The 16,477-nt window shown below is 31.5% G+C and overlaps 1 protein-coding gene across 1 annotated transcript in view; it reads left to right on the top strand.

Annotated features, from left to right (window-relative positions):
* Positions 1-16,477, top strand: part of LOC113519384 (transcriptional activator cubitus interruptus) — a 144,147-nt gene that overhangs the window by 112,701 nt on the left and 14,969 nt on the right. The window lies entirely within an intron of this gene.

Below are 16,477 nucleotides of genomic sequence, written 5' to 3' on the forward strand. Positions count from 1 at the left end.
ATTATTAAGAAATTACATTAATATATCTTAACGTATTAAAAATTTGTCTATAAAAGCTAACATAAAATCTTTCTATGTACCCATACGAAGCTTAGAGCGGATTGCTAGTATTCAATAAAAAAATATTTTAGTCAATTTCCGAATAAAATTTTAAACTTAATACAAAGGACGTAACACGCAAGTAACTCAAGCCTTCCATGGTCGGCCGGCTTTATTTTTGCCCCGAAACTGTTTATAGCCAAAATAAAAAAAAAAATAGTACGGCACGGTGTTCGTTTACCTTTGCAGCTGAGCTCAGCTTACATGTATGTAAAATGCACTTTTAGATAACGCTCAATTAGGTGCGTCAATTTGTTTTTTTCTTGTACGTCGATTTTATGCAAAACGGCGCTATTTAGAATTATTATTTCATTTTAAACTTACCTATCTAAAATTATTTGACATTTACTATATTTCTCTAGAGATATCTATTTTATTTTAATTTTGTTTAATTAATGGAAGACTAATTGAAGTAACATATAGATAACTAGTTTATATCAGCGACTTCAATTATCAATTCGACATAGCTGTTTTTTTTTATCTTTTTAAAAAATATTAAGTTTTATTATTTTTTCTAAAATTGTAGTTTTTTCAGTTCAGTCGAATTAGCTTTTCCAGCGACGGTTTGTTTATAGGCAGATATAAAAATTAATTCAATGTCGATAGTAAAATGTAAAATAACAAAATCAGCTAACACCAGAAAATATATGATGCGTAGCGAATGCTTATGATTTATTCAAGAATTCCTTTCAATGGCTAATTTATTTCAACTCCGATAGCTCTGAATTAATAACTTCATTATATAAATACGTAAGATCTTGTTTTAGTTTTGTATTGAGTTGTTAATTTCACGTTTAGTCACAGTTTTTCTAATAATTCATAATGTTTTTACGTTTTTTCTTTTTTCTGCCTTCGCGGTTTAAATATACAAACACAGTTATTATTATTATGTTCATGAGTGTTTATATATAGTATTTTATATATTAACCAAAACATATTTATTTCATGATGTGGTCAACCATTTCTAGAATCGGTTATATTTCAAGATATGGAAAATACCCGCTACCTATATCATGATGTGGTTTGGCCAGATCAATGAATAAAATCAGCGTTTGACGATATGAAAAGCTAAACGCATCATAAAGTTGCACTTCATGATAGAACCAAACATTAGTGATCATATCGTAAAATAGTTACATTAACCACCGTTAGAGGCGCTGATATTATTTTGTTTTAGTGATGCATCATGGCTGCGGAAAATTATTCTGATTAAAAAGCTAAAAATACTGCGCCAATTGAAGCGAAAAGTCGTCACTATTACTCTAAAAGCTCGTACATTACTAAATTTTAGGTTTTACTAGTAAATATTAGAATTTACCAACGTGAGTTGGCAAATTAAAGGATTGCAAATAAAAGATAATATTTAGTTGGGATTTTCGGCAAACTAAATCTAACCTAACTTTCTTTTTTGACTACACTTACATCTAATATTTAATTTTACAAATACATACTTAGACTTTATAATGCCTAGCTATTTAATTATTCATAATTTTATGTTTTATGTACAATAAATCCTTAGTATTAACTTTTGCCGGCTTTAACTTAATACGTGCCAATTTTGGAAGTAAGTAATCACTTCTAGATTACTATATCTGGTATCATGATAAAATATAAATCAGATTTTAAGTTTGACACTCAGGAATACAACCGTGACAACTGCATTCAAAAAGGGTAATAGCTTTTGTGTAATGTCGGAGCTAGTGTGCTGATAAACAAAAAATAAAATATCTATATTGGCTTGATCTATTATAATTTTTTCAAATGTTTCTTTAGTACAGACAGACATTGTCTGGTTACAATTGTATTATATTATTAAGATAAAATAGTAATTTTGTTTACTAGTAAGGTTTTTTATTAAAGTCGATTAAAATTAACTACAAAATAGATGGCTACTTTTCGCATGCCGCCGTCGTGTCCAGTTCGTTGGTAGTATATGTTTACTAGATGATCGTGTTTCGTCTACTGCACCGGATGGAGTGGAGTAGTACCTTACAGACCTATATTTGGCCATAATGTGACCTTCATTGATAATAGCCTCGATTTTGAAATATCACTTTCGAAATCTATCTCTGAATATTAAAAAGGTTTTGTTCCACAAAAACCAGTGACTTCGATCTTGACTAAGTCAGTCATTTTAATTTAAGACCTATAGCTTATTGAAATTCCTTTATTGATTTAAGTATAATTGAGTAACAAAGATTAGAAACATCGATTAAGTTTCATATTTATAATATTAGTAGAATTAAATTAGTAATATTTCTGACTTAGTACAAAAATTCTAAGTTATTCGTAATAAAAAGAATATATGTGTCGTTATTATTATTGTCTTTTATTTATATAATAAATCATTAATTTACTAATTAAGTAGTTAAATTGTCGGAAACGAGAAATATATATGTACTATGAATTCCCGTTTATTTAAATTAAAAAGAATTATACTACTAACATTGTAAATGCGAAAGTTGGAGTGTTATTCAAATTTATATACAACTAAATTATTCAATTATATAAATAGTTAATTAAATGACATACGGTATTATTCACCCTTAACAGGCGGTTGAATTTACAATCTCTTTTATTGAAGCGGCTTCAAGTAAACACAGCTCCATTAAAATCGTTGCAAACCATAAAACTACTGATCAAGGTTATTGATATTAAAAAAATACTAATTATAGACGTAGTTAATTCACTATTTTATCTGATTTTGACATTTTATTAATGTTTATCATATGAATTAACATTTATGATAAAATCGCTAGTATATTAAATAGTTTATGATTATCAAGTTACAAACAAACAAAAAAAGATTCCTTTTAACTCTATAACATTTGAACATTGACCTAATTCCTAGAATTATGGAACAAATTTTGTTAATTTTAAATTATTTTGTAAATTATTTAATATGAATTTATAGTGCTTATATAGTATATTAATATTATATTATAGTGCTCCAAAAGGTAGGTATTATAAATAATAATCCAAAATAAATGAAATAGTCAAATATAATTCAGCGTATAAAATTTTATTTAAACCAGTCAAATTAGAATTTCCTGACTATTTCCCGACGTAACTGTCGGAATGTTATATCATGATTATCATCATCCATAGTTGGTTTCCTGAAACTATATACACATAAGAAACTTTAATATATGTAGTAACCAATTAGAGCATCGTTGACCGCCTGCAAAATTTCGCAAGTGAGGTGACAAGCCGAAACTTAATAACTTACTCAGAATTGCTGCAGCAAATTGGGAGCCAGGCTGTCCAACCGGCTTCGTAACCCAACACTGCCTTACCGGACTCCCCGACACATATAAATTGTATTTTTATTCAAATCAAGCCTACGTGCTGCGATAAAGCCCCCTTAAAACAAATAACCGCTCGTTGACTTGCAGGAAGCATACAGAAACAAACTTTAGCGAGAAGAAAATAAATTTGATAATGTCGCAGTGGTACATGGTCATTAAGATTCAAGGAAGAACGAGCTTTACAGTTGCAGTAACAGAGTTGTTTCTGAAAACGCTAACCTTGATACACTACATTTAGCGGAACGAGTTGCCGCTACTGAAATGAATCATGTTTACTAGATTAACAATGCGAAATATGCTTTACCTGAAGAGATAAAAGAATCAAAATAAAATGACGCCAACGTATCAGATGTTATTGTGAATGATGATGTAAACTCAAAACATATTCCTGCAACAGATACTGTGAACAATTTAAAGGTTCGTTGGGACACTTTTTCACTCAATTTGTAAATTTATAATTCTCGTCCTATAAGCGTAAGTGGACCAACAGGCTGCTAGTGAGGAGCATTAACATTCTGTAAAAGTAATAAATTTATACAAAATAAATTATATTTTTTATGCAACTTCTCAAGGAACTCTAGTCACTTATAAAGACGTGTAAATTATATGTCTTGAATTAAAAATACTCTTTTAAGTTGATAAAGTTGTCTGTACTTAATGGAAGGTAAGTATGTCAAGTACTCGTCACGTATAGATGTGATATTACCAAAATTATTTAAATATATTTTCTTTTACTTAAAAAAGTCATATGATTTCGTGAAGTTGAGTATGCAATTTATGCAAATGTTACGACTATAGAACATAATATTGTCATGCATGACGTGAAACTAAGAACCTTTATAATGCAGAGAAGAGTTTCAGTTAGTACATTTACATATCCAGAATCAACTATAAATATCTAAGTATTTTATCATGCAAAGCCATACTAATTGCAATCAGGTTAGTTTCGATTTGCAATAATTGCAACATCATAAATTCTCATTCCGAATGCGAGAGCATAAAATTTTACATAGCAATCGTAAAAGTCGATGTACCGAAAAATTATTATGACCATATATATACGGAGTTAAATCGATACATGTATATGTCTTCATCGCTCGATAATCGTAAATTAAGAGCCGACTCTCGTTTAACTGAGCGTAAAAACTGTGAGCGAGAGATTGAGAGTTCATGTTACTCCTAAAATGAAAAACGAAAAAGACTCAACACTTCGATTGTGAAACAGAGAAAGAACGATAACAGATGTCAAAGAATCGATAATATCAGAATAGACAATTGGATGTACGGTACGTTTCAAACAAGGACGCTGCCAGCCACCTGATTGACAATGTTAAATCATTAAACAATATTAAATCTTTAATATACGTCAATTATAAAGAGCCTACAGTTTTAATGAGCTCACAAGAAGATTGATTACTTTTTTACACACCAATAAATTTTTGCAACCAATCCCAATTTACAAAATGTCATGAACGCACTGACACTTGCGATCGAGTTTTTTTAATTATCTTTGTCAAACACTGTCCCAAAATTTAATCTTTGTCGACGACAAGCCGAGGAGCAAGCCCGAACGGGTTTTAGAAAGGGACGGAGCAAATGCGCCTGCGCCTGACAAGTGACCGGATTAATGCATTTTAAACGAAGAAGGCTTAATTTTGATCTCGGACCGTTTAATTGAATGACTTTATGTTCCTTTTTCCTAAAGAGTTTAGATGTTGCTGTGAGTTGAAACACTAGCTTGTTAACTCCCCTTGTAATTATATCCTTTTTTTTTGGAATCCAAGGAAATAAAATGGTTTTATAAACGCAATCATTTGAAGACAATAATATTTTTTTTAACGCATTCTACATTTAATTTTGAAACTTCTGATATTTTTAATTAGAACATTTATTCTTTAGTTCGTAATAAAGAAAAAAATGTACAATAAACAAACAAACAACAAACAGGGTTCAAGAACATTCTTATTTCTCATCAAAAGAATACCATTAGTTATTTTTACATCTCGCATTCTTATCATCTCATTTTCATGTTTCCTCGTGACATCTACAACGCGTGTGGGTGTGCATTATACTTTATGATTATAAAATACTCATTGGCCATAGAATGGACATCTTAATTGTTAATACAGGATAAATCAAGTTGTTTATATCTCTTTTTATACCTCATTTGAATTAAACGATACTTTTTTGTATGATTTATATAACTTGTCTTATATTGCTTTATATTAAACACAATTTTCTATTCACTAGCTAGAAGAGACATTTTTGGTTTTGATGTTTTCTTACATTCCTTTATACACAATAATTGTATTTCTCTCGCTTTCAGATAATTCAGGAAGTGGAAAATTGTTGTTAAAAAATATGAATCTATGAAAATCGGAAAAATCGAAATGTAAATTAAAAAATCTTTTAGTTTATGGAGAAATAAGAGTCGTTAAATTTAAATTTTGCCAATGTCAAAAAGCTGAACAGATATATTAAATGGAACTTAATAGACAAGACATGGGCAGTAGCTTCCCTCTTGAAATATAACCAAAGCCTACCTGCAGTTGCCAACCCGCTTGCCAAATGTGGCATGTACTGGCAAAATCTCTTAGTGGTAAATACATGGAAGAATAGCCCTCAGTTCTTTAGCTTGGGACCGTTCCTTAGGTATTAGTTCAAATGTTGTGGCTGATATAACAATGATGATGACGATGATGTTGATTAAATCGAATATGTTAAGTAAAATCTATATTACATCCTAACTAAGAGTACTTTTTGCAGTTATTTAATTACTAGCTTCGTTCCACGGCTTCGCTCGTATGAATCTGTAGTACATATAGGTTATATCCTAAATTAGGATAGGATATATCCTAATTTAGGATATAACCTATCCATGAACCAAATTTAATTCAAATCCGTTCAGTAGTTTTTGCGTGAAAGAGTAATAAACGTTCATCCGTCCATCGACACAAAGTTTCGCATTTATAACGTAAAAAGGATAAATCATTTAACCTTATCGTATCCATACTGATTTGTGATTGCTATAAAAATAAATCACTATGCACATCTATTTATCACTCTTTCATTTCTGCCGCTTGTAAAGTAACTTGTTCTCGATTCTATGATGAACGATCCAGCACCAGTTCAGTAGAGCCTGCTGAATACATAATGGGTTATGACTATAATACATTATGTATTACTATTACATAGATGTTATAATGATGGTGATAACTTCTCAATTCTGATACACTTATTGTCAATTTGAAAGAGTAAATTATTTATTTATATCTTTATTACTTCTATGTTTCTATCTTAGATTATGGTATATAGATAGAGTGTCAACAACGGCTCAACTTTTTTCATACAATTCAAATAGTTATGAGTGATTCTTTTACAGTTTATATATTTATTTTGTCTTATAATTTCTATATCTTTTTAATGCGTAAACTCTAATTTTATTTATTAAAAAATACGTCAAGATACATTTTATTCGTAAGTATATACAATACTGATAAAAAAAAGAGTCAGTTAATTTGACAATTACCTTTTTTTTTTATACAACTAAGAATGGCAAACAAGCTGACGGCCCACCTTGATGGAAAGTGGTAACCGTCGCCTGTAGACATGAGCAGTACCATGGACATAACTGAGTATACTGTTTCGCCCATGATACCCCCCATGCGTTGCCATTCCTGAGGACTGAGGTGTTATTCCTTTGTACCCAGTAAATTCACGCCATATCCCACCCTTCAATCCGAAACACAGCCATGCAAACACAACTGCTTTACGGTAGAAACACGAATGGGACAGAGGTACCCAAGCAATCGACTTTTGTACAAAGTCTGTTAAAAAGATGACCCGTTTTTGAGACTCGATGCTCTGTCTATATAATTTAAGGTTTTTACAAACTCCAACAAACCACCAGGAGAGGTACTCAAGTAGACGATCTTTGCTCAAAGTCGCTCTCTGGTTCTCTCTTCTAATAATCTCTATGGATATATGTCTTATAATATAAACGATACCCTTTCATTATCGATCTTTGTTTTTGTTCGTGTTAAACGTTCAAAGATAGATTGGCAAAGCATCGGAAAGTGTATTGAACGATAAAATCTGTGATGATAAAACCAGTTCAATCATGATCCATGAAAAAACTCGTGAGTCGGCGCTGATTGATCCGGTCTGGAGATTGAGACATCTTTGGAACGAGTTCCGTACGTTTTAGTCTTAAAATTTACTGTACAAGTCATAAGAGGTAGCGAGATAGTAAAATAAATAACGCGCGCTAAGATGATTTATGATAATAATAAAGATACACTTTGTTTTTAGAATAATATTGCTAGCGGTTTCATTTATCTATATTATTATTATATTATTTATTTATATATGCTACAAATTTTCTTCTGTCCTAAAATGTGAAATAGTATATTTTACATAAAAGTATTTTAAATATAAAGTATAGATGAAAACCATACATATAGGACGTATAATTCAAATTTACTAACAAAATGTGGCGGCTGACCATTTAAACTTTGATTTAAACAGTTTATTAAATACCAAAGTAATTGCCTACAGTCAGTTGAATGCACAGATATAAAGAGAGAAAGTTAAATTATTATATAAATACATATGTATTATTATTTCTATAAATATCTAAAGAGTTGGTACGCTCATTAAAAATCATAAGCGGTCTACCACATAATTGTAATCGCTTATGCTCATGCACATATTTCTCTACGCTCGTAACTTGTACCACCAGCTGTCGCCCACGCCGTACGTTCAATAATTGTTCTTAGAAGAGTCTGATTCGAGTTTTTTTACCCTCTTAGATGGAGAGCGTAAATTGCCTAGTATTCGATCTACTAAGATATATCTATTAGAGCGGCCTTGTAGTTATACTTTTTGCATTGGAATTTATTAGTTATAATCATTTTGAATATTATATAACCGACATAATTATTTTGTTTTGTCTTTTATATTGTTACAATATCTATTGTATACTGTGTAAAAAATAGATAGTTTTCTAGCTTTTCTGTCTATGATAAAAATAATAATAAAAAAATAGCTTTAGTTTATATACTTATACACGTACCCTTGTAATAATTAATACATACTAAACTCCATATTGCAATGGTAGGCACTTTATTTTGCATAAAAGAAGTGATGATTTCAATTCTCGATATGTCTAATTAAGAAAATAATTTTGAAAATTATTTTAAATTGACTTGAATTTGGAGGCTTTGAGTGTTCTGTGTTGGGCTTCTAGATATTTAATGTCTGGATCTCTGGAATATGTTCACAAAGTATTATAACTTGATAACAACTGTTTAACATTGTTGTCTAATATTTATATTATTAGAAAACAGAACAACAGATACCTACTCTACAATTTCATCTTTGTTGTATTTTTCTAGCATTTTATGTGCGATTCTTTTTTTTGCCTAGAATGTGTTTAATTTGATTAGGAAAAGCAATTGTGCGTACAAATCGATTATGTTTACCGATTAAGTCGTTGTTTATTAATTTCTTAATTCGATACAAGTTTTAGAAATATAAAAAAAAAAACTTGCCGAATGTGTCATAAATTACTGGTTAATGGCGAATTTTATATTCATTGTTAATTTATTATTATACAAAATTGTTGGTTTGTATTCATTATGGGAAATATTTTTTAAATAGCCCTTTTTTTATTCAACTTAGAATGGCAAACAAGCTAACGACCCACCTGATGGTAAGTGACGGCATGAGTAGTTTTTTTAAGTTCATACATAATAAGCAAAGAATATACAAAAAAGCAATTTTTTCCTCTTTATACTATCTGTATAGATAAGTAGCCTTTATATTTTAGTTAATGATAATGGTTAGGTAACCCCTCCCGCGCTATCGGTATATATTGGCGGGGCACCAGTGATAGGTGATAGGAGAGAATGAAAAGGCAGGTCAGTTAGCCCATCGTGACGAATTCCACTAGAATTAACCACGATAGTTTCCAGGGGCAACCGCGTGGAGGTCGACCTGATAAGGTGTATTGTTAGTAATAGGCAAATTAGATCTCATTACTAACAATTCTTTTCCCCCTACCAGTGATGGGTGATAGATGAGAATGAAAAGGCAGGTCAGTTAGCCCATCGCGATGAATACACCTGGGATTCAGCATGATGGTTTCCAGGGCGGACTATGTGGAGGTCGACCTTATAGGGCATACTGCTAGCAATGGAACTGATAGTTCGCATAACTAACAATCCCTCCCCCCCAGTATCCTTTATAAGCATCGACTAAATTTATTAATTTTTATACTTTATTATTTGTTGATGAAATTAATGGGAAGGGAAATATAAATCACACGGTGCGACCTCGTTCCGCTCGCTTCGGAGAAAGCTAATTATCAACTTAACACGTGGTTTTTATGCGAATCCGTGACATATGGCGGTGTTGCCATGTTTTTATGTCATAGTGACTTATGACATGTTGTGTTGCCGTCTTTTTTTTATCACTTTTACTATGGATTTATAACCAATATTTATTCTTTTAGACAACATTTGTACAGTGGAAATATTTATTTATTTATTTCTTCTACATAATATTTGCGTTTAACATTTTTATAATGTTCAGCTCAGGACCGTTCTTTATGGTAGTTTATGGGGGAGGCTTATGCCCAGCAGTGGACGGATAATGGCTGAAATGATGATGATTGTTTTTGTTGTTATTTGCATGGAAGAGATCGCTTTTAGCGATAAGGTCGCCCATTGTTTTCTCACTGTGATTATTTCTTGTAATTGTTTTTATCTAGAATAAATTTACTGTTGTAATTTTTTGGAGGAAACAATAAAGAATATCTATCTATCTATCTATTGTTATAATGTATATTAGATTATTTTATTATTACTATATAAGCCATTAACTATTCTCTGTTGAACATAGGCCTTCCCTATAATGGGAGTTTTACCAGTGTTTCCCCCCTGGCTTGCTAGGTAGGTTGGCAAAGGTTGTTAGGCTTTGGTGATGTTTTAATAAGGACGCTGCTGACCATCTCTCGACCAATAAGTTCCTTTAGTCGCCTCTTACGACATCCAACGGCAAGGAAGGGTTGGCCCATTCTTTGTCGCGACTACACGGCATATTATATTAGAATATTAGATTGTTGAATTGTAAATATTACATTGTGACATTAAATATTTTGATTCGTAAATAAAATCAGCAGCTATAACGATTTTACACGAGTATAACTTAGACAAGCACTTATTACGGTTTTCTCGAAATCCTTTAAACTATCATGATGACATATTGTCTAAGTAATATAATTACGACTCCCAAATGTTTGTAGAACGGTAATAAAGACCTCAATCTATTCTCAAACTCATTAAAGAGACCCTTAACGAGTAATTAACGTGCAGGAAGCATGTGCGCAGCTTGTGTTGGTTTTAAATTTCTTCCTATAATTGCTATACTCTATCTCTGTCTAACATATAACAGTAATCACCTCTTCCTTTCTATACCCTATCGTCCATTATTTTTGTACTAATAAAATATTCAAAACAGAAGCTCAAATTATACTGGTTTTAAGACGATGTTTTAGCTCATTTTGACTACTAAGTCAATTTTAATTAGTTAAGTAGTAAATTACAAATGGAATTGTTTGGAATGTTCATATATCACTTAATTAACATAATAAGTATAAACTTTGATATAATAGCTTTATAAAGGTGTGTGCTTAGAAATAAAAAATGAATTGCATTAGAAAAGTATAAAATAAAAGAAAATTCGTGATAATTTTTTTCTATGTTATTTCTTTATTAAAATTATATACACGTTAATACATACACACAACTTTTGAAATGAAATGATGTTTCTTATCTAATTAATAAAAAAAAATTGTAAAATTAATATAATTTCTCTCTCCGTTCTTTCTTATTTAATTAAAATTGTTTTTTTTTTGTTCTAGTAGAACAAAACATATTTATCAGTTTGTTCTGTTTTACTAGTAGAACTAAACCATAGAACTATACGTATACAATTGGCATACAAGCTGACAGCCACTTGGTGATAAGTGATAACCTTTACATAGTAACATGAATGCATGTATCATGGATATCACACCATACTTGTTCCTGTACTGTCTACTCCTCTTGTATTGCTATTTCTGAGGATTTCAATTTTTTGCTGGATGATAATGGAATGGTAATCCCGTTTATGCTAATGATATACCCTAGTGGGGCACCAGTGAAGGAAGATGAGAATGTAAAACAGATCGCATCCTAATGAATACACCTAGAATTGAACACGATGTATTTCAGGTGAGACCATGGGGAGGTTGATTTAACAGGGTAGATATATTGCTAGCAATGTGTCTGGTAGTTCCCCTTACTAATAATCCCTTCCCCCCAGGAATGAAACCACAACCCACCCACTCTTTAAATAGTTCTAGCAGCAAAAACGCGAGTGGAGAACCAAGTTACAAAATTTCTTCTACGAAATCTCCTTCTAGTATGCATGTATGAATGAAAAACCTAAGTACGAATCTAAATATAGAATAGAAGAAAGTGTAACTCGAAAGTGGAACTTTAGAATCTTTTAGAAATAAAGCGTGCTGGGATATAATCGCAAACCAAACGAAATGCAAGCAATAGCTGAACAGGGGAACCGGTTAAGAGCTTAGGAGCGAATCCACCGCCAATTACGGTGTCAGAATTTACAAAATTAATCAAACCGTTTAATATCCAGTAGTGCTCTAAATCACAGTTTTAAACTGCTTCCAAGAACATCGAAATTGTTTTAAAACAAACAAAAACGTTGTGGATGGTATGAATAAATCATCGAGAGAAAAAAATCAAAAAGGTGAGACAGGGACGGATATATAAGATGTAGAGAGCGGAAAGAGTACAGTTATAGATCGTTTCGTGAATAATTATGTTGTTAGATCTGTAATTTTACCATCTTTTATTAAATATGTGACAGTAAATAATATATTATAATCGTAATACTATCTTTCACTGTATGTTTTAACTACATTTATATGAAATTACTCCTTGGGCAGAATTGGTTATGTAATTTAATCGTATTGCGGTTAAATACATTAAACAAGCATATTAATTTTGCATTTGTAATTGAGAATTTTGATGAATAAAAGATACATTTAATTTAGCTCCACTAATTTTGCAAGGACAAAAAATATTCGTAATGACTTTGATAGGTGGAATAGAATTACTCTTATTATCTTTTCTTATTGATAGAAAAAAAAATCATTTTTCTCTAGTTTCAGTGCTATGCTACCAAAAGTAAACAATGTAGATGTAGTGAGAGTATGATTTTATGAAGACAGATAAAATTTAAGGAATGACAAAGTAATGAAAGTCATGAGTAACAATTTATTATTAATGGATGAGAATTAAATGGTAACCCCATCTGCGCTATCGGTATACGCTGGCGGGATACTATTGAGAAATGATAGGTGAGGATGAAAGCAAATCAGTTAGCCCATCGTGATGAATTTGAAAAGAATTAACAATGATAGTTTCCAGGAGGAACCGCGTGGAGGTGGACCTAATCTATTAGGTCCTATCCATAATTTCTATCCTATATGTCATATCTGACTTACCCGTATATACTATATAGCTATATATATACTATATAGCTAGTAATGGGACTGTTAGACCCCATTACTACCAATCCCTTTCCCTTATGAATAAAAATTAATGTATAATATATTTCAAATACGAATAAAAATACTACAGTAGAAATATAGTAATCGATCTGCTTACCATGTATTATATATAGGGTCTAAAGATAGGTAGTTATTAAAGTTTTAGAAATAAAAATGACAGTACTCAATTGAGATCCATAATAATAACGATCCTTGTGAATTTTAACGCGTTTTTTGTGCTACAGACAGCTGTCTATCTCTATATTATACGTGTCATATACTGCCTCAGTATCACCCCGGTGATTACAGTATAAAAACCTCGTTAGTGCCCGCCGTTTGTTTTTTGCCGTACCCCAAATCATGTTCTCACTAATCGTTTTATGACACCTGATGGTTTAATGAGCGAGTTTTTTAAACGTTCTGACGCTATAGCTATTATGGACATTGCTTCTTATATGTTACGATTTTATAGGATTTTATCGGTTCAGAAATTCTTACTAATTATGGATGTGAAAATTGAATTAGTCTCTTTGCTACTATTTTATATAGTATATTACTGAAATAAGACACAAAAATAAATTAGAAAATGATACAATCTTTACTAATATTATAAAGAGAAAAGATTTGTTTTTTTCTTTTTAAATGATAACTAAAAAACTATTTAATCGATTTTAAAAATTCTTTCACCTATAAAATGCTACAATATGAACAAGTAACAAAGGCTATATCTATCGAGTATCTAGTAGTAGGTGTGTTCAGCAATGGAAATTGTAAATTTAACGAGTACGATATGTATGTGTTACATTATACTGCTACTACTAGCAGTATAATGTAAGGAAGTGATTATACATTAATAAAAGCTCAACAGCCCGCGATTAAGTGACATAAATACTCAAATATTATATCTAATACACCGCCGTGAATATTTAAAAGGCAGCCATAAAAAATACCTATGCCGTCATTACAAATTCACGTCGTAACGCCTTCATCTCGCCGCACATTCGAATAACAACCGAAACTCATAATTTAGTAAGTCTCATTAGTATACGCCGTTACAAAGTCACTCCGGCCGCTCGGTCCAAAGACGCCGCCCTATGGAGCTATTGACATTCATATTTCAACGCTCAACGTGACCACGGTACCACTAGACTTCGAGATACCAATTTTACGCCCAATCGGATCCGATAAAAATTAATACATCAACTCCAAATCGGTCCGTACATCTAACGAGCAAAAAGCGACCTAACCTAACCAGCCAACCGTCCAATATTCGTTAATCGAAAAAAGGAACACAATTCGAATCTTTTTGCGCGCGGTTATACCAATGTCGTTAGGGTGACCATCCAGCTAATGGAATTCGAAACGGACTCGATTTTAAATCGATCGTGGATTGTTTTTTCTTCATTTTTGAGGACAGTAACATGGACGTTTCTGTCTGTACAGCTATAGATGAAGACATAAAAATCTCGATTCCACGGCGGCGCGTCAAACGCGGACCACATACGTTATTTTCGTGCGGTTTCGGGAATCAAATTTTTCTTATTTGGTTGCTTATTCGGCAAATTGGTGGTCGCTCACGCCTTTGAGCTGGCCTATTATTTCGGCTAAAATGAGAGCCCGCGAACGTCGACAACGAACGCGTGATCGACAAATCAATAGGTTTTGCTTTTTTTCGGTTTCGACCGAACGGTGTTTGTTTTCGAACGTATCATATATGTGATTTAGGAAATTTGTTAGTCAGAACGCCTTTTGATGAAGGATACGTCCAATGAAACTTATTAATATAGCACCATTTGGTATAAATTACATCGTATCCTTGTTTTTGTTTAATAAATGTTTATAGTTTATTTTACACGAAGTTTATATTTCGTTTAGGTTATTAAATTTCTTTATTTTGTTTAAACTGTAATAAGCAAATATGTATGTTTATAATAATTTATATAAGGTAGACATAATTTTATTAAACGAGGAGATGAGATTTATGTTTATCAAATGTTACATACAACGCATTAGAACAAATCCATAGTCGGCTGCTGTTTTTGTTGATCTTTCATATTTTATATTGGATACATTATAAAGATTTAATATACAGTGGCGAACTTATCCCATAGAGGGATCTCTTACAGAAAATTTTTGAGAACCTAAAAGAGGGTTAAAAATTGTTCAGCTAAAGTTAAAACTAATGATACCTAATTAAAATTAAACAATATTTCGTATCAATATTACAATAATAAGTAATTATATACAACTACAATATAAATACCTAAATACTAAAATTTATAATAAGTTTACTATTGTAATCTTTTGGAGGAAACAATAAAGAGTATCTATCTATCTATCTATCTAAATACTAAATCGAGTTTAATATTTACCACCGCCAATCGATAACTCTTTCTTTCACACTTATCAGCATCTTTCAGATATTTGATCCAAGTGCGACCTTAGTTATATTACGAAAGTAACGCTGTCTATTGACAAATTACTCAATCTCTTTTCTTCAAGCAACATCACGCCTTATATTATGGCACCTGTAGGCGTCATCTTTCATGTTATTAACTTTTTTAAACTTAAAAAACAGTGCATCATTTTTTGGGCAGCGGTGTAAAAATATTACACGACGTCGTGTCCGGACAAAGTCATATCGGTTTGTCAGTTTTATTATTCATTGGGTCATTTTAATCATCGAATCGGTTTTATTGATGATTTGTTAAGCAGGCGTCTTAAAGTTTTATTGATCAAATTTCGCAATTTATTACCAATCAAGTATAGAATTAAAACAACATTGTTGTTTTGTGACCGCGTGGCCGCACTCCAATTAACGATAGCGAGTTTCGTGTTCCAATTTTTAGAATTGGGTTAACATTTTATTGGCCTATCATATTATCATTATAAGCGTTAAAAATAAAAGCGATTGCGACTATACCTGTGGAATTTTTTGATAACATCACACATCGTATGTTGTCCTGGTCTTTATGTTTCTTTTTAAATAGGAAAAACTAGCACATAAGTTTTGGTTCTGTAAAAAATCAGTAGACTGTATCACTCCGTCTATGCGTGGTATAGTTTCTATGTAAAAAAGGGATCTTTACGGGGTTTTAAGGGGTTTTCCAGCCACTTTTTCATAACAACCTTCCATTAATTTCAATGAATCTTAAAAAAAATACATCCAAATTACTCCAGCCGTTTTCGCGAGTTGCGATCCACACATTTTAAGCGATTCATTTTAATTTATATAGATGAATAGATTTGCGAAGATTTTTGGATGTTTGTTCCTTTTGCTGTTTTGTGGGAGTTTTTTCCAATGGATTTCTAGAGGCGTGGAATGAGCGTTCTGCTGAATTCCATATACAGACATCTATAACTTACGTTTTTTTGCTGCTTTTTTGCTATCGTTTGATAGTTTTATTTATAAATCATATAATTATGCTTACATTTGAAATAGTAGGTA

This window comes from Galleria mellonella, unplaced genomic scaffold, assembly GCF_026898425.1.
Source record: "Galleria mellonella isolate WM207_F2 unplaced genomic scaffold, CSIRO_AGI_GalMel_v1 utg352, whole genome shotgun sequence".
Classification (NCBI taxonomy): Eukaryota; Metazoa; Arthropoda; class Insecta; order Lepidoptera; family Pyralidae; genus Galleria; species Galleria mellonella.